We start from the raw sequence: 25,393 nt of genomic DNA, 5'->3' as shown, positions 1-25,393 counted from the left end.
GGAATCGAGTACTAAAAACTTGCCTTTGGTAACATTTAGGGGGGGGTAAGATACTCAAATTTACTCTTTTTAGGGGTTACAATTTTCAAGTTAACTTAATTTTTATCAGTAGTTGTGTTTACTAAACTGTTAGATTAGAGAATAGTTAATTATACTCCCACGCTTCCCAACGATAAGAATGGTCTTTTTTTTTTTAAATAATAACGTTATTATTTTAACATGGTACTTGCTTCCCCACAAAACCAAATTTTGACACAAGGCCAGTTCTTAATGTGGGAAATATCCAGCTACCCGAAAATGTAGGAACTCTGAGTTAGAACAACAAAAAAAATGATTTAGTATAGAAGAAATTTTACACCATTGATCTATGACACACTAGACTTAGCGTAGCATAAAAACAGATACTACTCTTTGTTCCTAGAAAAAAAGAATGTTTCTTATTAATATTACATTTTTACGGGTACAATCTTCTTCACGAAAAAACAAAAATACATTGGTTTTACCATTTTCTGATACTGCTTCGTTAACATTCTATATTTCTATTGCATGTGTCGGTTAGAGGAATCGGAAAATTATTTTTGTACGTGATGTGCTCCCCACCCCGTATTTCATCTGATGTAATCTGAACAAACTATATCGCACTCCCTCGGAATTTTAACATTACCTATGCTGAAGTAATATTTATTTTATCTGTTAATAAACAATACCTATAAACAGTTTCATAAAATACGCAGAAAATGATGACGTCACCGATTCTATGCGCGCAGTCAGCACCAACCCTGTTCAGGGTTTAACTGGCTTCCTCCGAAGAAGGAAGTTTCATGGGAGTGTGAAATTCACAAGCGGTCCCCAGTCGCATGTATATCCCCGTTAGGGGAGATGCCGACGTTAGGTCTTTTGCAACTTTTTGTAAGGAGGTGTTGACGTCCTCCTACATACAGTATCTGGACTTCCCAAATTGGTCACCCATTTTAGTAATGACCAGACTCAGCGTTGCTTAACTTCGGTGATCTGACGGGAACCGGTGTGTCAATGTAATTATGCCGATTCTATGGCAAACATTGAAAGACACTATTGATCACTTAATACAAAAGAATGCAATTTTATTAATTTACGAGACTCAAATAAGAATTCGCACGGAAATAAGGCTCATGAATTATATTTTGGGGTTGTTACATATACATATAAACACAAATAAATTAAATTTCTGACATTTTTAGATGAGGGCTGATTGTTTATATTACTTTATTGATCGAACTATTGTTCTCATCTTGAGTGTTATTTGTGCAACGTCGATCGAATTGTCCTTCGACCGTCTTCAGGTATGTTAGTTGTTGTTATGAAAGGAAAAGAAGAGCATTGCCAAGGCTGCTGCGAAGAAGGTGGGCTCTCTCTATTGTGCTAGAAAGCTACTCACACCTGAAAGTATCCTGTACCTCTATAAGGTCACCATTCGTCCATGTATGGAGTACTATTGTCACATTTGGGATGGTGCATCTGCTACTTGCCTCCAACTCCTGGACAGGGTTTAAAAGAAAGTCGTCAACTTGATAGGCCCTGAACTGTCAACTAGACTTCAGCTTCTGTCCCATCAACGAAATGTTGTATCCCTCTGTCTGTTCTACGAGTATTTTAATGTTGAATGATCTGATGAATTACAAGCACTTGTACCCCCTCGACGTAAATACTCCTGACAAACCCGACAAGGAACTAAATCCCACCCCTACACAGTAGAGATCCCTAGGTGTAAGAAAGCCTTCTACTCCAATAGTTTCTTCCCCAGAACTGCTAGACTTTGGAACTCCCTTCCGGGATTCTGCTTTCCCGATTGTACTGACATGCAGAAGTTCAAGTGTAATGTGAACAGACATCTTGCTACTCATCTCCCTTCATAATATCCCTGCAACTTATGTCTCCGATAGTAGCCCCCTACTTCAAAGTGGCACTGTGCCTTGTTTGGGGTGAAAATTGAATTTAAAAAAAACTTACTGATACCGTAGGCATTTTCGTATTCTGTGAGTTAGTTTCTATTTTACAGTTTTAGTTTCGAATTTGTGAAAAAGTTCGGTGTGGAAATGTTACCTCTAGTAGACCAATCTATACAACCATTATATATATATATATATATATATATATATATATATATATATATATATATATATATATATCCAGCTCCAGACTGTCGAGCACTCTTGAACGTGTCTTATTAAACACGAACATGGAAAGGACCAATGTTGAAACGTCTCTCAAGAACATTCTCAAACCAAACACCATTAGCAGCAACTCAATGACCTTTAAAAACAGATTCTACGGTTATACACTATCAATGAATAACAAAGCATATATTACGGGCACCTCACTCGGCACACTACTGGAAGTTAATTGAGGCGAACAAAACCTCTTTAGCCGCCTGAAAAACATGTAGTGCATTAACTTCACCCTGTTGCCTATGTTTGGCGGAGTTTGAGATCATTAGTTTTAAGGACCGTGAAAAATTATTAAATGTAAAAGTAGAATCGGCTATAAGCTGCAAACACTTTAAATAACATATAAAAACGAATAGCGATTCCTTCGTAGCATTAATATTACAAATTATAACCCCTTATTCCCAATATCTTAATTAGTTAATAAATTAACCAAGTAGGATAGAAAGGATATAAAGTATTCCAGATACACCGCAAATCAATAACTATACTTATTAAAAACCCACACACCTCTAATTAATTAATAAATACACCCACCACAAAGGTCAAAGGATAGGCTAACATAAATAACTTAGCTAAATTAAGGAAAGAACCATCCTCTCGTCACCTCTCAATATCATCTCAAGCGCTACCGTTTAGTACTAAGCTAAACGAGTAGAAATACAATATGCCACCAATTGGATAAAAGTGAGTGCACTTTGCATATTCAGTAATTAAACACCCGTAGATGATAAACTAAAATATCCAAGCTTGTAATTGGAATGTTGATATATACATACGGGAAGTATTATCGTAAGGCAACGTTGTATAAGGAAATCAACCTCATAATTTATTGATCCCAAACGATAACTAAATACTCTAACTAGAGGGCTTTAGAAATAAAATACTCCATCAATATAGACAAATATATGCTATTATATACCCGTTTGCATGTATATGGCAATGACGACCATCGAAATTAAGTCTATATATAGATTTGAAAACCTTTGACTCTGTAATTACTTCAGACACCGCGGTAGAGTGGAAAATGTCTCTCATTATACTACCGTTAGTTAAATCCCAGTATACTACCTTTATTTAAATAGGCTTGTATATCTATTCACTGGCTGTTAATTTAACCATATGAACATATATCTTATAAATAAACAAATAATTTGAAAACGAGAAGTATGGATAAAAAGCGAGGAATAAAATAAATAAATAAATAGAACTTAACAATAAAATAGATGGATAATGTAGTCGCCACCAGAAAAGAAAAGAAAACAACCATAAAAACCAAAAATAGAGAAGTTAACAGCGATGAGGGCATATTACTTCAGATCAAAGCGATAACTTAGGCCAATAAACAACTGTCAAGTTAAAATAATATCAATACCCCCTATTGCTATAGTTTGGCCACATGAAATCGTATTTTCTCGACCCTCAACCCTATTCCCTTCCTCCACCACACATCCTTCCAAAACACCTACTGCTCATATTTACAAAGTATACACTTACTTTCTTCCAAAGCGGGAACCACACCCGAATATCGTATTTTAAAAAAAAAAACGAATTTAATCTTGACTCTCTTTTCAATATCCTTTTCTGGTCGGATGAGGTGGTCTCTTTGAATTAGGATTCCACTGAAGCATGTATGCACATATGTAGTCAATAAAGATTGTATAATAAACAGGCTATATACGATTGAGCACTCTTTAATAATCACACGGGTTTCATTGTATCTATATCTAGGAAACCAATTTATAAAACCATTATATATATATATATATATATATATATATATATATATATATATATACTAGCAGTGCACCCGCCATTGCCCGGTGGTAAAATACACTTAAATATGATATTTTGATTAATGCAGATTTCGTATTTATTATTATATTATATTGGACCCATTATATAGTAATGATTTGAAATTAAAAAAAAAAAAAAGACTCGTGCGCCATCACCGAGAATCGAAACCAAAACGTTCAGTTTCCGATTTATTTTTGCCTCTGCCTTTAATGCCTGAGCTACGAAGATATGTTTTCTGAGAGGCTAAAAATTAAATCATGAATCAATAGTTACTACGTTATGCATACATATTCGTAAAGCTGGCGTTCGATCTTCACCTGACAAATCTCTTTCTTTTTTTCTTTTTTTTTTTAATTTTCACAATTTTGTACCGATTTCCCCCGGGCTAAAACCCAAATATAAAATTTCGCATGGGTTCAAATGTCTTATATATGAAGTTTTATGTCTGTAGACGAAAAACTCTAGGAGGGCTTTGGTAGGCAAAATTTTTTAAATAAAAATATATACGTATACATAAATATATATGGAAAGAGGTTTGTGTTTACTATAAACTTTTTACGCAAATATTACGCAAGTATAAATCTTGTAGAAGATCTGCATGAATGTAATTACACGAAATAGTTAACTAAAGATGATCATCCCATAAAAAAACAAAAAAACTAATAGGGAATTAATTAGAATGAATTTTTTTTTTTTTTTTACACAGTGATCACTACTTATCAAGGCCCGGAAGCCACTCAGGGATAAGGGTTATTGCAAGTACATTACGTTAGTGTAGAGATTTGATGAAGTGTTTACTTAAGGGGGCGGTTCATTAGGAATTTGTTGACATTGGACTTGAAGACATCCAAGTTGTAGTCCGGTGGAAGCAGGCAGACGGAACAGAGTTCCACAGGCGTGCAGTTCTAAGAAAGAAGCTTTGTTCATGGAATCCGCGTTTTGATTTAGGCACAGGTATAGAGTGGGGGAAATTTTTCACAGTGGATTCAGCTAGACGGGTGTTTTTCGTGAAAGATTGGCGAGGGGGGGACCAGAGATTGGAGTTCAGACAAGCACCTGCCATGGAAATAACGATAAAACAAGGATAGGCTCGCAACGGCTCTTCTGTGGGGGAGAGGTTGCAGGGTAGAGAAAAGCCACAAAGTCTATTTTGTACTCTGTCAAGGCAGGGTAGGCTGTTTTAGCAGCTCCTGCCCAGATATGGCAACGGTATTCAATCCTTGGACGTACTTGGCTTTTATATAGATAGAGAATTGCATCAGTAGTGAGATATCTTCTGGAGCGGTAGAAGGATCCCACCATCTTTCCAGCGACCTTGGCAACAGACTTGATGTACGTGTTCCATTTCAGATCAGGAGTAAAGGTCAAACCCAGAAGCTTGTCAAAACACGGAGCCTCACCCAGACGAGAGCCATCCATCACAATTGATGCCAGATGGGGATCAGAGCGTTCATGATGTAAGGATAGGAGTTTGGTTTTAGATGCATTAAAGGTAACCAGTCACATCTTCCCCCACTGAACCATGCGCTCGAGATCAGAGGAGAGAGAATCAGAGAGAACTTTGTCATTTACAGCCTTTGATGTGTTGCCGTAGATGGTCGTGTCATCAGCATAGAATATTTAAAAGAATATGCAAATTAGCTAGATCTTTTGCTAAAGAATTCAATTCCACGACCTATATATAACAAACAAAATTGTGTTTTCTTTTAGAATAAATAGAAAAAAGGCTTGCTTGTAAATTTTTGCTTGAATAAAGGATTTTATATTTCAAAGTGTAGTATCTGTTTCGATGCTGCTCTTAATGTAATTTGTCTCTGTCAATGGAGGGGAATCCCTCTATACTGAGACAATTACTACTTTTGGTCCCAATCAGAGTGCCCCTTTTGGCTTTTTTTTTGGGGGGGGGCAGCTGGTTTAACCCCACATTAAAAACGACCTTGTGTCACATTTTGCTTTCGTGGGGAAGCAAATAAATACTAATAAATAGAAAAAAGTGTTTTTAATATCAATACAAACAAAATTATTGGAGTACTATATACTAGCAAAAGTACCCGTCGTTGACTGGGTTCAAAAACAGCCTACAGAAAATGGACTCTGATTTATGAAAGTATGATAGGTTATGAAAAGGAAGGGTTGTAAAGACATAGCTTCGAATTTGGGGGTATCAAAACCAAAACAAAATATGATGAAAGTAAAAATAAAATAGATAAACCCCATAATTTATTATACCATACCTGTTCACACTGAAACACTTATCACAATATTCTATGGATCTATATTAAAAAACCTTGTTAAACTTTGTGACATATTTCCATTCTATGGAGGTCAGGCGCGAACGAACACACCATAATTTTATTATACCATATTTCTTCACACTGAAACATAATTATCAAAGTATACTTACGCAGATAGATATAAAAAGTCTTTATTAAAGTTTGTGCCTATTTCCATTCTATGGAGGCCAGGCACGAACGCAGACCCCACAATTGTATTATACCATCCCTATTTAAGTTAAAACATAATTATCAAAGTATTATTATGTGCATCTATATCAAAAACACTTGTAAACGTTTTTTTTTTAATTTTTTAATTTTTTATTTCCATACTTTGTGGACAATTTTAATGAACCACCGTTCTGCAGGATCAAACATGCCCATTCCTGTGTCTCGATACATCTTCTATCATTATATGTAATCAGTTTTTTTAAAATAGTCAACCATATAGGAGCCTATTCGTGACCAGACATACACACACACACACACACACACGCACATACGCACACACATTCAACTTTATATTATAGGTATATATATATATATATATATATATATATATATATATATATATATATATATATATATATATGGGAGTATCTGTTTCTGTTTATCTATTTCACTATCTATATATCAATGTTTTGTTCTTTTTTTTTACTATGTGTCCCCTTCTTGTTTTTGCCCCCTCCTTTGCTCTTTGTCTTCCTTTAATTGCTGTGACGATCAATTGTGATAAAAAGAATAAAGGAGGAAGGCGGATTGGTGCGACATAGATGAGGAAGGGTAGTGCGAAGGGTTTCAAATGAGTAAGAAAGAAAGGGAGATTGAAGAAGAGAAAGACAGGGGGAGATAATGTGTCTAAGAGATACTAATACGCAGTAAGAAGGAAATAAGTAGAGGGGGGGGAAAAGGAGGGAACAGAGTGAGAGAGAGAGAAGATAGAGAGACTGGAAGACAAAGAAAGAATGGAGATGTTTATGACAGAGATGAAGGGGAAAAATAGAAAGGCGGGGTTGAATACTAGAATGGCTCAGACGAGAGTGAGCATTTGAGATTTAGTAGCGGGTCTTGGTCGATTAACGAGGATCGTGGGTTGGAGCGGGACTTAGAGAAACCTCCTATGGCTCGGTTTTGGAATAGCGGTCCATCAAGAAACTGGTGTATGGATGAGCGATCTGCATAGACTCCTCACCTCCACTCCCGCAAGCACTCATATAAATTTAAGAAAAAGGAAAAAACATGACGCATAAGAAAGCCAAGATGAAGAAAAATAGATGCATGACCTTTTGAGTGACTAAAGTGGCGCGTGAACACACACGGCGCTCGTCTATCTCAATATTCGGATAAATATACGAGCTGCAAAGGTTCAGCGGTGCCATTTCCATATTGGTTTTGTTTGGCGAGAAATCTTTACCACATTTCCCTTGACGATATCTACGAGTCCCTATTTACATGCCCTCCCCCTCCCAACAAGGGTAGAATTAGAAACGAGGCCCAATTCGGTTCCCTAGAAGGGTGCACTCTGGATTGGGACAAATATAAAAATGACCTCAATCTAGAACGCCACTTCTTCCGTAGAGCGTGAACAGAAAAGGTGAAGTGCAGTATAAAAACAGATACTACACCTGGATCTTAGCCAAATTATCACAAGCCTTTAAAATGTATGACACGTTCCACACTACCTAATCATATAAAATGTTTGATATTCATTTTATTTTGGTTTTCTGTCATTTAGTACCCGATTCTCGAATGTAAGCCATAAAGTCGAGGAATATGCTCCTTTATAATCCATGGCATACACAATATAATATACATCTTTTCATAAGTCATTACATATACTACCCGATAATCTATAATACGTGCTCGTCTATATAAAATATAGCAAGTGGTTAAAAGTTTTCACTATTTCCGAAAAGAGACGTGAAATACGATGCAGCTGGATAAAACTCACCAGCTTGAAGTCAACTTATTGTCTTTTTTCTTTTTTTTTTACATGGAGGTCACCACTTATCAAGGCCCGGAAGCCACTCGGGGATAAGGGTTATTGCGTGTACAGTAATCAATGGGATAGTATGGTAGTAATCGTTAGTATTGGAAATTTGATAAAGTGTCTTACTTAAGGGAGCGATTCATCAGGAATTTGTTTATGTTGGCCTTGAAGACATCCAAATTGTAGTCAGGTGGGAAACATTTATATTAGAATAACGTTAATCAAATAGAAAAGTTAAAAGAGAGAAATACAATCATATGATCGTGTCAAATTATCACAAGTATTAATTATTATTAAAATATATAAGACGCTAAGCATCTAAAATCTCTTATTCGTTCTGTTCTTTGTTTACTTTTTTTGTTTTTTAGTACCGATTCCCACTCGAAGGTTGGATATAGATGCATGACATGTATTCCTCTATAATCCATGACCTATACTCCTCTGTAATCTATGTTTTATGGTCCCATATAATCCATAACATACAGTTTTCTGTAATATATGAGGTACACGTCTTTATAATTTTTGACACACCCTCCCCTATAATCCATAACCTATATTTCTCTATAATATATAACATACATACCTTTATAATCCATGTTTTACGGCCCCCTATAATCCATAATATACAGTTTTCTGTAATATATGAACTCCAAACCTTTATAATTTTTGTACACACAATCCTCTATAATCCATAGCCTATACTTCTCTGTAATCTATGACATACATACCTTTATAATCCATGTTTTACGGTCCCCTATGATCAATAATATACAGTTTTCTGTAATATATGAGCTACACGCTTTTATAATTCTTGACGCATACTCCCCTATAATCCATAAACTATGCTTCTCTGTAATCTATGATATACGCCTCGTTATAATTCATGACATATAATTCCCTATAATCCATAACCTATAATTCTCTGTAATCTATGACATACATCCCTTTATAATCCATGTATTATACCGTGGCCTTCGTTATAAAGATGGCCGGCCAGCTGAAAAATGACGTCATCGCCGAGGTCCCAACAAGCAAGATATGTGGAACTCTTAGACTGTCAATAATGAACAGTAATTTTTACAGACAGCGTTACAAAACTTCAAAATTGGATTGAAATAAAGAAAGAACACGATGATTTATACTGAAACTCATCTAATATTAATAATAAAAAATAATTAAAAAAAACACAAGTTGTTTGTTTAAGTATTATAAGCAATTGAATATTTCGTTGTATTATAGATTTTAAGTATTAGAATGCGTTCTTTAATTACTTATAAATTACATTTTAAAAAAGTGAAGGAACACGATTTGATTTGTAGTAAACTTGAAGTTTATTTAATATAATTAAATGAAAATCATGCATGTAAGATTATGAATATTTGAAGCAGAACACAAGCAAAACATGTGATATGAGTTAAGACAATAAACAAATATTAAAATTAAACTGTTTTTTAATCAAAATGAATATTATTTTAAATCAAAATGAACAATATTTTTTAAATCAAAATGAACAATATTTTTTTAATCAAAATGAATTTTTTTTAATCAAAATGAATTTTTTAAAAATCAAAATGAATATTTTTTGATCAAAATGAACAATATTTCTTTAAAATCAAAATGAATATTTTTTTAATCAAAATGAACCACAATATTTTAAAATGCAAATGAACCACAATATTTTTTCAAAATCAAAAACAATATTTTTAATAAATTCATGAAATATTGCACAGTAAAAAAATAATTAACCTAAAGAAAAAATCATGTTTCTTATTTAAGATTATTTCACCACATAACAAAAATAACATGCAAAATCATTTTTTATATCCATATTTTCAGTTTGTTAAAATACGTGGGTTTGTATTACTGTACACAAAGATTCGAAAAAGTTGTCAAAAAACAAATATATAACAAAAAAATGTTATCAAAGGCAAGATAAGTTACTTTTCTACCAAACTGGATATATTTTTCGTGTTTTTATTCAATGTAACATGTTTATTCAGCTCGAAAAACATAGTGCTTACCGATGTATTCGAAAATTCAAGATGGCGTCTGATTCTCTCTTTAACACAGTAAGTTTGGGAAAAAGTGTTATAAATACAAAACCGGATAAAATACTGTTAAATACTCACTCAATATATGTTACCGTGACATAGGTTGACATATATTCGGCGGGTTTTTAATAGTATTTTGTCTAGTTTTTTATTTATAACACCTTATCCCAAACTTACCGTGTTAAAGAGAGAATCAGACGCCATCTTGAATTTTCGAATACATCGGTAAACACTGTATGTTTTTCGAGCTGAATAAACATGTTACATTGAATAAAAACACGAAAAATATTTGGTAGAAAATTAACTTATCTTGCCTTTGATAACATTTATTTGTTATATATTTGTTTTTGACAACTTTTTCGAATCTATGTGTACAGTAATACAAACCCAATTACTTTAATGAAATGAACTTTAAGACCACGAGTGAACGCGCGTTTTTTTTTTAGTTTAGTTTCATATATATATATATATATATATATATATATATATATATATATATATATATATATATATATATATATATATATAAGTATATTTTTTAATTTTATTTTTCTAGCTTTAAAAAAAAGTTTTAAAATTTTATCAGCCGGCATAATTTATTTTTAAATATTGAAAAATTTCAGGAAAATTAATTTTTGCTAGATTTTTAAAACATGTGTCAACAGCTTTAAAAAATCGTCTCTTCAAAAGAACGTGTTTTAAAGAGTCGATGTTGTCTCGCATTTTCATTAGTTTGTATGCTGTAAAAAAAATTTTTTTTAACATTAGCAATTTATTTAAAGCTTCTTCTTTTGAATGGTAAAAAACTTAGGATGATAATATTGAATTAAATTATAGTTACATCGTCTTAAATACAGGGGGCACGTTAAAACTTACTTTGCTGAATGGAGATATCCACGAGTGACTACCAGTGACTACCGGTGTCAAGCAACTAAGGGACTATCCGTGATGACGTCAGCAGATTAAATTATTTTTGCCCACCGGCCATCTTGTCTTTTAAGACGGTCTTGATTATACTCCCCTATAATCTATAAACTATACTTCTCTGTAACCTATGATATACACCTCTTTATACTTCATGACATATAATTCCCTATAATCCATAACCTATAATTCTCTGTAATCTATGACATACATCCCTTTATAATCCATGTATTATACTCCCCCTATAATCTATAAACTATACTTCTCTGTAATCTATAACATACACCTCTTTATACTTCATGACATATACTCCCCTATAATCTATAAACTATACTTCTCTTTAATCTGTGGCATGAATTCCTTTATAACCCATGTTTTACACGCCTCGATAATGCATAACATACACTTTTCTGTAATCTATAAGACACACCTCTTTATCATTCATGACACACACTGCCCTATAGTTCATGATATACATAAATGTAGCGATGGTAGATTAGAAATTAATGTGCGAGACGAACGCGCATATAAAAGTTATGGAGCTGGTATAAGTTACCCTTTTCTTTGTTCGTTCGTTCGCTTACTCTTTCTTCTTCCTTCATCTTTCCTTATATCATGTCAATTTGGCAGCGGATTTTGCACTGGAATGCGATCCGGGCGAATGCTAAAAGCAATTAAACTCGAATAACTATTTTATTTTTCTTTCCACTTCGTTGGGATTCGCTGTCCTCATCATTTCCGAAAGCAAGTTAGTTTTTATAGCAACGTCTTAACTCCAAATATTTTCAACCAATGAAAATCATTTGAATCCCAAAATGTAACAATTCTGTGTAAAGTTAACTAAATCTATAATAACAGTGTGGCTTGTTATACTGAAATCAAAGTCCTAATGACACCTGTGACGTGCCTGGAGTCTTAGTATCAACAACGCCCATCCTAGAAAACTCAAGTAACCCATGATGAAATTCCTTTAAGTCTGCTACTATATATATATATCTACTGAATTCAGTCGACCAGATAGTAAACACACGCGCACACATACATACACACAGCAGAACTTTGAATCGAACTTACTGACGCTGATACCTATTTCGTATTCAAGTACTTTAAATCTTCTCAACAATTTTTTATTTTACAAAGTATATTTTACATGTTTACAAAATTGTTCATATAAATACATTACAATAAAAAAATGCGAGCATAAAACGTAGTATGGTTAAGCTTAACCATGGAAAAGTAAAGGACTAGTTATTAAAACTGGAAAAGAAAAGGACAAGATATTCTAGTAAAAAAATATAATAAATTTATAACTCAAAACATTGCAGCATTAAGATTTTTTTTTTAAATTCAATTTATAATATTATATAATCAATTCTTAATGCTGCAATATTTTAAGTAATAAATTTATTATATTTTTTTACTAGAATGTCTTGTCCTTTTCTTTTCCGGTATTTAACAACTAACCCTTTACTTTTCCATGTTCAAACTAAACCATGTTACTTTCCATACTCGCATTTTTCTATTGTAATCCATGATTTTTTCCAGGCTTCCAGTAAATTCACTTGTTTTTTTTGTTTAATTTCAGTCTCGTCCTCCCATAAACATGACATACACATATGTAATAACAATGTACGGCACTCATCTGCTTTCAATAAAATCCCACAATTACCTCCATTTTATACTTTTATTCTCTCTGTTTCATTTGTTACTTCCCTTTTCGCGAGAGCGGTGAATTGGTAGCAACAGCAGTTGCTAAAGCGACGTGGTTGCTATGGAAACCAGTCATAAAAACATCGCTCACCTCCTTACGTTTTTGACGATTTTGAACACCAGTAAATTCATCATAACTTTTGCTTTACTGAACGAAAATTGAAAAAAAAATTTCACAACAAAGCTGAGAAGGTGATCTATAAAATGTAATTATTGTTTGAAATTTGATCGAAAAATGGGTGAGCGATGAGGCTTTAAAGCAGTTCTAAATGACTAAAACTGCCACTTAACCATATATTTAAACACTACCGGGTTTGAATGATTTTTAGTTAACTTATGTGTTCTTATTTTATTAAACAAATCCCGTTGTTGAATTAGCACTTACCAACTGGTGACCTATTCATAACATTCAAGTTTGTGTTCATCTTTTTCATTCGGTAATTTTACTACATGTTTACAAATTGTCTATACTGATTGTTAGCGTTGTTCTTAGCAATTTTCTAAAATGTTACTGTTGTTAAATATACTATTTGAAGCCAGGAGCGGCACTACATAACTATTCGTTAAAAGAATTAGGAATGAAACGAGAACACATGAGTTAACAAAAAAATATATTTATATCAATGCTTAAGGTTAATAGGTTGTTGCCCGCTTCTTCTGATAAATCATCCTCCATCAAAGAAAGGCTAAAATTTCCCATCTATTCATTATTAATCTCCATTCTTGCTTAGTTAGTGGTAGCAAAGTGCAAGTTGGCTCCTTGTGTAACATTTTAGAGGTCACACGTGGTCGTTTCGTCAACATGTACTTGCATATGTACGTTCTCACCAGTGAACGATCAAGTACCAAATCAAATAAAATAAAGCCTTTTATAGATACGTTGCGCAAGATGGTACTATTGCTTCCCTGGTTAGAAGTCTTAGAAACGGTCCCATGAAGATGTGGAGAGGGGCCAGTCATTAGGGTCTGTGTATCAAGAAGAAAAGCATACCTGAGATGTTGGATGTGGGTGTGTGGATTCTTCGTTCTCAAGATGACATCTTTCACTCTGGTGACATTCTGGTTGGAATCTTCTACCTTTATCCTCCGGACCGCTTCGTTGTTTAATGGAGACATTTATGGCAGACATAGGAAAACACATAACACAACACAATCGTAATATATATGAAATATAATTAACTATTTTATTTTATATTATGTATATAATACATATTACAATACTTTTACAATTTATATATCCTACAATTGATTTTACACCATTATTAAACTAACTACCCTTAACTAGTGTCGAGGGGGGTGCCCCCTCTCGTTGACGGAGAGACAGAAATATGCGTGCTTACCCCATGCTGTCCGGACGAAAAGAGGTCGATAGAGGAAAGGGAATTATGAAGCTGCACTTCTGTGTATCCTTCCACCTACAGGCCAAATTACCACCTGGCCATGCAGGGGGGGAGAGTGCATAAGCAACTACTAACCATGGCATTACATACGTGTCAGTCTTTCTTTCATAGTTGCGCCTTATCATCGTTCATGACTGGCCGTGATCCTTTGGTGGTCGTTGACCTTTGGCCTCCTCTCTTTAGCAAGACGAACAAAACTGCTCATGTATATGACACAATGGAGACATGGCTGGGATTTCAAAGGTTTTATTTAGAGAGAGAGCGTGTGCTCATATGTGGAGAGACCACATACTTTAATTATTTACTCACTAACTTTTTTAGCGGCGCATGGACAGAGACTGGAAGCAATATTCCTTTGATTATTTACATTATTTGCACGTCCTATAGCTTAACTTCATTGAGACTAACTGCTATGTATATTTCGATTTGCTGCCAGGTTATCCTGGCATGTACTAATGTGATCCCTGCCAAAATTAATACTAGTTAACTTAATCGCTACTTACTGGCATATATAGCATTCTTTTAAATTCTGTGGAATATGGACTTCGTAAATTGTTTTTTGGAGTATTCAGTCGAAAATGAATTTGATTGTAAATTTCAACTGACAGTTTGTTTGTTTTTCTCTTATAATAAGCTCTACTCTTTATTGTCTATTGAGGTTTTTTTATTTGGTTGGGATTAAAATATTTATATATAAATACTGGTATTTATATTAGATCATAGTTTATCATTGCTTATATCAGGTAAACACTGCATCTTTTTTTATTTAATTATATATATATATATATATATATATATATATATATATATATATTCAATTCGTCTTTACATAAGCAGTAATTTGTTGCTACACAGTCATGAGCATGTTTCGGTCTTCTAGTATTTAGTAACTAGAGACCTCTTTAGGCAACAACGCTTATTTTCGAAAGCAAAATTCTTAATCTTTAAGGTTAAGAATCCCGCTTTCGCAAATAATCGTTTGTTGCCTGAAGAGGTCTCTAGTTACTAAATACTAGAAGACCGAAACATGCTCATGACTGTGTAGCAACAAATTAGTGCTTATGTAAAGACAAATTGTAAATGCAACTTGCTCTACTTCCGTATTGAGCACTCTTGTATTAATCTCGTTATATTTCACTGGTTACCCTACCTTTGAAAAATAGCAACCTCAAAGTGTATATATATATATATATATATATATATATATATATATCAGGTTTACAATAAAGTTATTGTTGTTTTTAACTTTTAGATTCAAATGGTTGAAGGTTACATCGGCTGAAAAGTTGTGTAAATAACACTTAAATCAGTCTAATTAATCCGAATTATCAATCCTAGCCTTAAAAATTCAGAAGCATGAAGTTCTTACATCTTTATAATTCGTCTATTATGTTGTACATGATCCCGAACCACGCCGGGTTGCCTTGCTAGTTTACGTAGAAAAAAATTAATGCAAGTATCATTTTCAGAGTTGTTAATTGGCCTAATACAGCATTCGATTTGTAGCAAACTAATGGTCTTCGTGTAATACGATCGTTATGTGGCGTTACGCTTTATTTTAGTAATTCATAAAAATAAAACTAGAAAGAAAGAAAGAAAAATCTAGGTCGGCATTTTCTTTTATTTTTTTACAAAAGCGTTTATTGCCCTCCCGTTTCAACACAACTTAAAAGTCTTTCGCTGCCACATGTCGATCTAACATGGTGAAGTTTCTCTTTCTTCTGACCGCAAGCTGGCCATAGCCGACCCATTCTTACCTTCACTTTACACGCCCGTCTGCTTCAGCGTCGACTTTTTTTTTTTTTTTTTTTAAGCGATGGATAGAATATGAAAGTTTTAATTCTTCCACAGGGGACGAAATGATAGTTCTTTTCAGTTGCGGTGGCTAGATGATTTATTACTGTGAAGCTTTTACGGGGGGGGGGGGGGCAAAGATTAGCGATTAGTGGATCACCCACCATATAGATAACAATCGAGCAGAGAAAGACTAGCGACGTCTTTTCTGTTAGAAAGAGACGCTAAAAAAGAAAAGAGGGCACTCCCTCACTAGATTGTGAAGTTGATTCAATGTTCACGGCAGGAATGACTGCTCTCATTGGCACATCCATGCAATGGCAGCAGTACTCCATCTTAGGCTCTTATATAGGTAAAAGATTGCATCATGATCCAGGTATTTTTTGGAGCGGTAGAATTATCCAAGCATTTTCCAGTAACATTAACAACAAATGTAATTAACTTCCATCCATATGATGATTGAACTTATATATTCATAACCTGAAATTTCATCTCACTATTGTAGATATTGACGGTGTGAGACTCTAAGAAAGCAACCCTTGTCATGAACGTGCATCATAAGCATAGATGTGTCTCTATCTGTCTCTCTCTCCCTCTCTCTCTCTTTCTCTCTCTCTCTCTCTCTCTCTTTCTCTCTCAGTGCGTGTGTGTTTATTAAGTGAGCAGTAATAAATCTAACTATAAAACACTAGATTGAAATAGCCTATTATAAATAAAAAGGAATATCACCACAATAGTACTACTACTTAATCTACAATTAGCACAGAAAAGAGAATGCGAGGGAAAGTGGAGATATAGAGAGCAGAAAGAAGCTAATTTGGAATTTTGCTTTTTTATTTATTTTTTTTTTTTTAGTTTAACTTCCTTTGCAGGATCACTTTTACTTGATTCAACCTCTATCTCACAGAAGAGATGTTGCGAGTTTGTCTCTGATGTATCGTTATTTTCATGGAAAGTGTTCGACTTAGCTTCAATCTATGGTTCCCCCTCGCCAAACTTTCACAAGAAACACTCGTCTAGCTGAAAACATTATCAATAATTCCCCCCACTCTTTTTCTGTGCCTTAAGCTAAATGTAGATTCCATGAACAAAGCTTCTTTCTTAGAACTGCACGCCTGTGGAATTGTCTTCCGTTTTCCTGCTTTCCGGCTGACTACAATATTGTTGTCTTCAAGTCTAACGTAAACAAGTTCTTGATGAGCCGTTCCATATATGTTAACAAATTTACCGAATTTCCATTACTAATGATTACTATATTGTCCAATTTCTACTGTACACTCTTTAACCCTTATCCTCGAGTGGCCTCTTGGCCTTGATAATGTGGTGATGCCTGTATAAAAAAATGAAAAATAAAATAAACAATTTAAGCCTAGCTTAACGGGTGACCCAACGGGTTACGTATTGTATTATTAGACACTTATTGTAGAACTATCATATCTTAAAAGAAACATATCATTGCATCCTTGCTAAATATATAAATATCTATTATCTCATTATGATGAAGATTTACGAGCTCTGTGTAACCAAAACTAGGTCACATTTATCGAGGATATTATGTTTCATATTACACAGTTTTCAACCAATTAATATGACGTTTCAGTAATCAGGCTAGGCATTTTTATCCTGGGCCCCCAAAATCAGCAGAGTTTAGACCATTCCTGTAATGATCTGGTTCTTGTTAATTTTGCGGTGGATGTTAAGTTCTGTGCAGTTCTAGGAGGTCTACCCTCCCAGGCTTTACCTTCTGTCCTTGAGAAGGAGTTAGTTTATTGCTAATAATCAGCTAAAAAGCAGTTAGTTTATTGCTAATCGCCTAAGGCGCCCTCACGGGCACTTTTTGCAGATCAGAGTGCCCCTCCCCGGAGGCGCTGACTTCTCAATCACACTTTCCGACTCTGGTGTGTAAGTTTTTGTAGTGGGAAAGAACTAAAAAACTTGAATAAAAATTTATACGTGCATGAACTTATTTATATTTTGTTTGTTTTTGTTTTTTAATTTACTGAATTGGAAAAAGGAGTTTTGTTAATTAGTTCTAAACATTTGTATCTAAAGTCAGGTACGCAAAATCTTTCACTTCTCACTCATATAAATATCACTAATATCTATAATACATTTCTCTTAGTTTGTCTGTTCCACGTTTTCTCGGAAACTATTTAGTCGATCTAGTTGAAATTCTGTATGGAACCTTGTTATTATGTCAATTTTAAGTCTACAGACTCGAAATTTGATATACAGGGTACTGAGATTTGGGAAAATCGATGTGATCGGTTTTAGACCAGAAATTTGGCTGTTAAGGTGTCAAAGTTCAACGATTTGACCTTTGAGAACTCTAACAAACTCTTCCGACAATTTTGGGTCTAAACACTTGAAATTTTAGATATAGGTGCATTGGACATGGATCTAACTTAATAACTTAATTTGATCCCAAAACAATAAATTTTAAGGGGTCATAATAGGGGTCAAACTTTAAAAAATTGACGACTTTTTTTTTTGCTCAACATACATCAACAAATACCCGAGCAACGCCGGGCACCCATGCTAGTATATGTATATACATGCATATATAATATATATGATATATAATATATATCATATATATATATTATATATATGATATACATAATATATGATATACATATATATATAATATACATATATATAACATACATATATTATATATATAACATACATATATTATACATATAATATACATATATTATACATATAATATGCATATATTATACATATAATATGCATATATTCTACATCTATATATCTATATATATAAAAGCGAAAATGTATGTATGTATTATGTATGTATGTATGTTTGTGTGTCTGCTAAACTTTTGATCGACGGAACAAAAATTCACAAACTTGGTCTCATATGAAAGCCTCACCCTCCGGACGACAAATATCGAAAAATTGGCCCAAAAGGACCATCAGAAGTGCGTCAACTGATCGATTTTCTGCAGGGGGGGGGGCAAAAAAGTGACATTTTAATGTTAAACATTACATATTTTTAAATCGATTTATAACTGCCCCAAAAAATACGGGCGCCAACTCTTCTACATAAAGTGTACACGGGGCCTTTTATTTTGGGTCAACTTGTATTTAAAACCTGCTGTGTCATTTCATGTGATCTTGACGTCAGCAAGCTGTAATGGCAGTCTAAATTTAAAAAAACATGGTTGTTATTGGTAAAAAAAAATTTAACCCTCACACAAGCTAAACTATGAACTTCTACGCTATGATAACGTTACCAAAGTTATTAGCACGTTAAAAATAGTTAGATACGATAGTTAAACGAAAAATAACAAGCCAAAAATGTGAAGTAAAAAAAAAATACGTTTACAAAAAATATTAACGATCGAAGTTTTTACAAAAAAACAAACAAACCCAGACGCCATTTTCTTTTTTAGTAAGGAAGACGAAGTGAGAGAGAGAGAGAGAGAGAGAGAGAGAGAGACGCAAACAGAGAGAGAGAGAGAGAGAGAGAGAAACGTTAACTGTTTCACCCCGAAATCGACAATTTTCGACAGGGGGTGGGGTCAACAACGCATGCGTCAGATGACGTCATGACGTCGTGACCGGATTTACTTTAAATAGTTGAAAAACCAAACAAATTTCATATACGTCACTTTAGCTCAGGTAGTTAAGGCCTTGATTCATTATCTAAACGTTTAGGGTTCGAATCGTGGTGTGAGATGGTTTTTTTTTATTATTTAAATTTAAATATTGAACCCTGTATTATTTAAGCCATTTTTCACGTAACGTTCGTTTTCCTGTTTTTTTTTTTTTTTTTTTTTTTTACTTTGCTTATTCTTAGCGACACCCCGAAACACCTGGGTACCCACCGATTTTTTAAATTTTAATATCGAAACAGGCTTATTTAAGCCATTTTTCACGTGTTCGTTTTCTGTTTTCATCGCTCGTTTGCCTTACGTTAGTTTTTTTTGTGTTTTTTTTCGATGCTTTGATTACCCCCCCCCCCGCTTAATCAAAACGTTGTTTTCTTTTCTTACTTCACTTATAACAATACTTACATCGTCATCGTCGTCGTCGTAACGCTCGACGACTTTTAAACATCTTTCACTTGTTCGCTTATAACAATGCTTAATTCTGGCTGGCCGATTTTATTTTCAAACTTCGCCTCAGGGCTTCGGCTTCGATCCTATCCCCCCCCCCCCCGGTTTCTTTTTTATTTAACACCACATACACCTACAAACACCCGGGCAACGCCGGGTACCCCTCACTAGTATATATATATATATATATATATATATATATATATATATATATATATATATATATATAAAGAAAATGGATAGTTATGCTTTTTTTCTGATTCATAAAATACATTCTGGATGAATAATTCCGGGGTTTTTTTTTTGGTTTTTTTTAATTTATTTATTTATTTTTTTTTTGATATGCCGAATTTCAATCCGTCATTTTGGTACGATAGAAGTTGTTAGGTATCATGTGACGTATAAAAACTTTCTACTGAAAAAAGGTTTATTTTTACATTTTTTTTCTAAAGAATAAACATAAAATTACATATGAAAAACACGTCTAATATTTTTAATAATTTAATAAGGAATAAACTACAACTTCTAAGTGTTCTTTCAAAAGCAAATTTAAAATTTAAAAAAAAACTTGTTTTTTTCATGTGCAATTTTATGTTTATTCGCTAGATAAGTGTATAAAAATTCTAGTAAAAATAAATTTTATTCAATTTTATTCTTTAGAAAAAATATTTTTCTGGTACGCCACAACACAAATTTAAAAGTTTTCGTTTTCAGTTTAACGTTTCCACTAAGTTCCTCGGGATGAAATTTATTTGAGGATTCGATTTCAAGTCCAGATAAATTGCGACCGGCAGCAAGATAGATTCGTCAGGAAACACTTAATTGTAGGAAAAACATTGCTTTTATGGACAATTTATTTTTCCTCTCTAACTGTGATCACGACATCTGCTTCACTGACTTATCTCTATTATTTTTCTTTCGCCTTTTAATAATCATATACTATTTCCCTCTTCCATATGAAGTAGTGATCTCCCCATTTAATAACTTTCTTTTTTTTTTCTTTTCAAAAACAGAAAGAATTGTAAATTAATATATTTTCTTAATTTATGTTTGTTACACGGTGAAAAATCTATCTTTCAGTAATTCGTTAGAAAACACCCAAATTTATCTGGGTGACCCTTTTCGTATGCACCAGCTGATTTGTTTTTAATTTAATTTTTTTTTTCTAACGTATTGCCTGGGAATTGCACCTTTGGCTGGTTCCTTTATTGGCAATAAATGATTCATGAGAATCCACCAGCAAGGTTGGTCGACTTCACCCGGGATACATATTATTGCTAAAGATTTAGCCACTCTTTATTATTTGTTTTAAATTTCTGTGAATCTTTAAAAAAAATAAATTCAGTTAATTATGTGTGAGTGTGTGTGGGGGGGGGTATTATTATTATTATTATTATTATTATTATTATTATTATCATTATTATTATTATTCACATGAAATGTTCTAAGAAAATATATTTTTTATGTATCAATTTTCGGTATTTACTTCAACAATGATCAGTACGTGAGTAGAGTTAGATAGTAAGTTATAAAAATATATTGACGACAATTAAGCTATATAGAGGCTTCCACGTTTTATCTTCATGGGAAATTGTCAGGCTAAAATGAGAATGAAGCGCAAGAGCCTATGTGTAGCTTACTTGCTATTAATATATTTTCATAACTTATAATACTAACTATATACGTGTGTGAGAGAAAAAGAGAGAATGTGTGTGTGTGTGTGTGTGTGTGTGTGTGTGTGTGTGTGTGTGTGTGTGTGTGTGTGTGTGTATTTTTCGGTGGCTTTTAGCTGTCTAGTGCAAGGGTCTCCAAACTTTTGAACGAGAGGGGGCATATTGCTTATTTTTTTAGAACTACGCTGATAAAAATAATAAACTAAAATGTCCTAGATGTGTTTTATGCTGTTTTTCTCATTAGCTTTGCTTTTTAGTAAAACTAATTCTCCAAAACCTCAGTCTTTTATATAGTCTAAAATGTACTTAAAAAAAAAAATTCATACAAACCGGCGACGAAGAGTGAACACAAAACCTTTCAGTTGCAGATCGAGAGTCTGCCAATAGGCTACATCTATCCTGTCCACAGCAAGGGTTGGGAAAACAGGCCAATACGTCATTCAGGGTCAGTTGAAAAGGATTGTTCTGGTCGCATATTGCTGCATTCGTGCTCAGAATCGTGTCCTATCAATTCAACGGTGTTGCTCAGAATCGTGTCCTATCAATTCAACGGTGTTGCTCAGGATCTTGTTCTATCAATTCAATGGTGTTGCTCAGGATCTTGTTCTATCAATTCAATGGTGTTGCTTGGGATTGTGTTCTGTAAATTTGACGGCGTTTCTTTGGCAGACGTGAGTTCTGTTGGATATGCATTGGATTTTCAGAATACCAATGTGTTTAACTGCAAGCTATGCAGAAAACAAATCATGGTATCTGGGAGGCTAAGATTGGGCAAAGATGTGATTTTAGTGAAGAAGATGATGCAGTCGGGTGGATAAAAAAAAAGGTAACATTGGTAGCTAAGCTACAACATGTGCCAGACCAGTTTTATTACACTTTTTCTACATGGAGATGCGCTCGCCAATAATCTTGAGATGAGTAATGCACATCAAGAAAATGCAGAACAGATAAAAATGGGGCTAGTGACCGCATTCACTGAAGGGCATTTTGAAGCCTATGAAAAACTACCGCGATTAAAGTGGACAGGTGAATCAGTTGATGTTTACGCCAATGCAATCAAAAGATTGGCTGGACTAGCAAGCTACCTAGGGAGAGGACTGGATCATACAGTCAAACTTGCTTGGGATTCCCAGACGATGTATCTATGGCGCTACAACAGCTATATAGAGAGAATGGACGTCAGTAATCTGATACCAACTGCACGGCTTTTAGTCAGCAAAAGAGTTCAGAGACTGGGACATTAGCAGCGGGTGCACAATGTAATACACTGAGAAATTAGGCTCGAACAGAATCATCAAGTCTTCAGTGCTTTAGGTGTCAAGGACCACACCTGAAAAAATTGCACTGAGATACCCAGAGTCAGAGTAACGAACTACAATTGTGGAAAGTTTGGCCGTATTGCTAGGTATTGTCCTCAGATTCAGGTAAACAGGTAATGGATAGCTTTTGCAACACAAGCTACCCCTACAACAGAATGAGGGCGCAATACAGGCCTCTTCTTATAATAGAAGGGGTGGTGGTTGATTCAGTAATGATTGCACTTGTCGATACTGGGTGCACCGCCATTTTAATCAACTCAAAATTCATGAGTGGATATGGTAGGAGTGGCACAGTGAAAACAGTTGATGGAAGGGACATAAAATGTAAAGGAACCAGGCAAGTGGAGATAAAAGTATCTGGAGTACGAATGAAAGTTGGGGCAATCTTGATGAATTACATCAATGACGGGATCCATGTCATCATTGGAATGGATGTTATTAATGAGATGGGAGGTATAACTATGAAGGAGGAACCGCCATTGTGGACCTTAAGTCTGCCTACCTGCAGCTATATGTGGCGAAGGAACTATGGCAGTACCAACTGGTCTGTTATAAAGGAAAAACATATTGCCTAACACAGTTAGGATTTGGCCTTAATGTTGCACTGAATATTATGGCAGCCATTTTAAAAACGGTGTTAAAGAAAGGAATCAAAACAAAAGAGGCCACCGATTCATTCATCGATCATATAATGGGGATCGTAATGAAGATGAAGTGGTGCAATATTTGAAAGGATTTGGGCAGATAAATCGCCAGAATCCCTGGACGGAGGAGTGGCTCTGGGTCTTATCTCTGGGAGATTGTTGGGGCACTATCCAATTGCTGGATGGTTGCAATTGGCATGCAGTTATGTGAAAAGAAGAGCAAGTGGAGTAGACTGGGAGGACAAAGTGATGCAGAAGATTCTAGCTGAGGTAAAAGAGGACCCTGTTATTGAAGCTGGATACATACCTGAAACGAGCATAGGAGTAGTGTGGTGTGATGCAAGTACTATTGCTACAGGTGTGGTCATGGAGATTGGGGGTATGGTGGCAAAAGATGCAACATGGTTGAGGAAAAATAGTGATTATAATATTATTAACGTGGTTGGATTAGATGCTGTTCTAAAGGGCATCAATTTAGCTATGAAATGGGGACTGAGAGATACCGAAATAAGAACTGATTCAGCCAATGTACTCAGTTGGGTGAACTCTGCAGTGGAGGAGAGTGAAAGAATACAAACCCAGAAATTAATGAGCAAGGACCAACCAAAATCCAAGTAGGAGAAGAGGTTTGGGTGAAATCTCCTAATGCATGATGCATGACACGATGGGGAACAGGGGTATTTAGGGTTAGGGTTATGGGGAACAGGGGTATTTACAGGAGTGCAATCACCTCACAACTTGAGTGTCGATGGAATGCCAAAATATATTTTAGACTTAAGGCATGTGGTCCATTAAGATGATGAGGATGTCCGTGCTGAGCCAGAGAGTAATGAAAGTAAACCAGTGCCGATGCTAAGACCACAGAGAAAATGCAATATGCCTATCTGGGCAGGGGAATATAGAATGCTGAATGATATTTAATGATCATGGGGACAGGTACTCTAAAATGTAATTTAAAAAAATTAATACAAACCAGCAGTGAGGAGCAAACTTGAGACCTTTTGGTTCCAAATTAGGAGTCTGCTAATAGGGCAATATCCATCCTGCCCATGGTGGCAGTTGGGTTTTGCTCAAAGGCTATAGAAAATGGCCTGATAGATCATTCGGGGTCAGTTAAGTGCATTGCTCTGGTCAGGTGTTGCTGCATTCTGCTCGGGATCGTGTTCTATAAACTAGACGGTGTTGCTCTGAATCGTGTTCTATCAATTCAACAGTGTTGCTTGGGATCATGTTCCGTCAATTAAACAGTGTCTCTTTAGCAAACATGAGTTCTGTCAGCTGTGCCTTGGATTTTCATAATAATATTAAACCACATTTTAATAACTTTCTGAGCGGAAAAGAAAAAACACCAGAGTATTTTCATACATTTTCATTTTTTTCAATTTGGCAAACTGTATGTAGCCAATGGCCATAGTTTCAAAACCGCTGGTCTAATGTATATATATATATATATATATATATATATATATATATATATATATATATATATATATGTATACATATAGATATACATATATATATATATATAT

This window comes from Euprymna scolopes, chromosome 9 (genome assembly GCF_053919585.1).
Source record: "Euprymna scolopes isolate OS-2025 chromosome 9, ASM5391958v1, whole genome shotgun sequence".
NCBI classification, from domain to species: Eukaryota; Metazoa; Mollusca; class Cephalopoda; order Sepiida; family Sepiolidae; genus Euprymna; species Euprymna scolopes.
The sequence above is the reverse complement of the archived record's forward strand: the minus strand, read 5'-3'. Positions refer to the sequence as shown.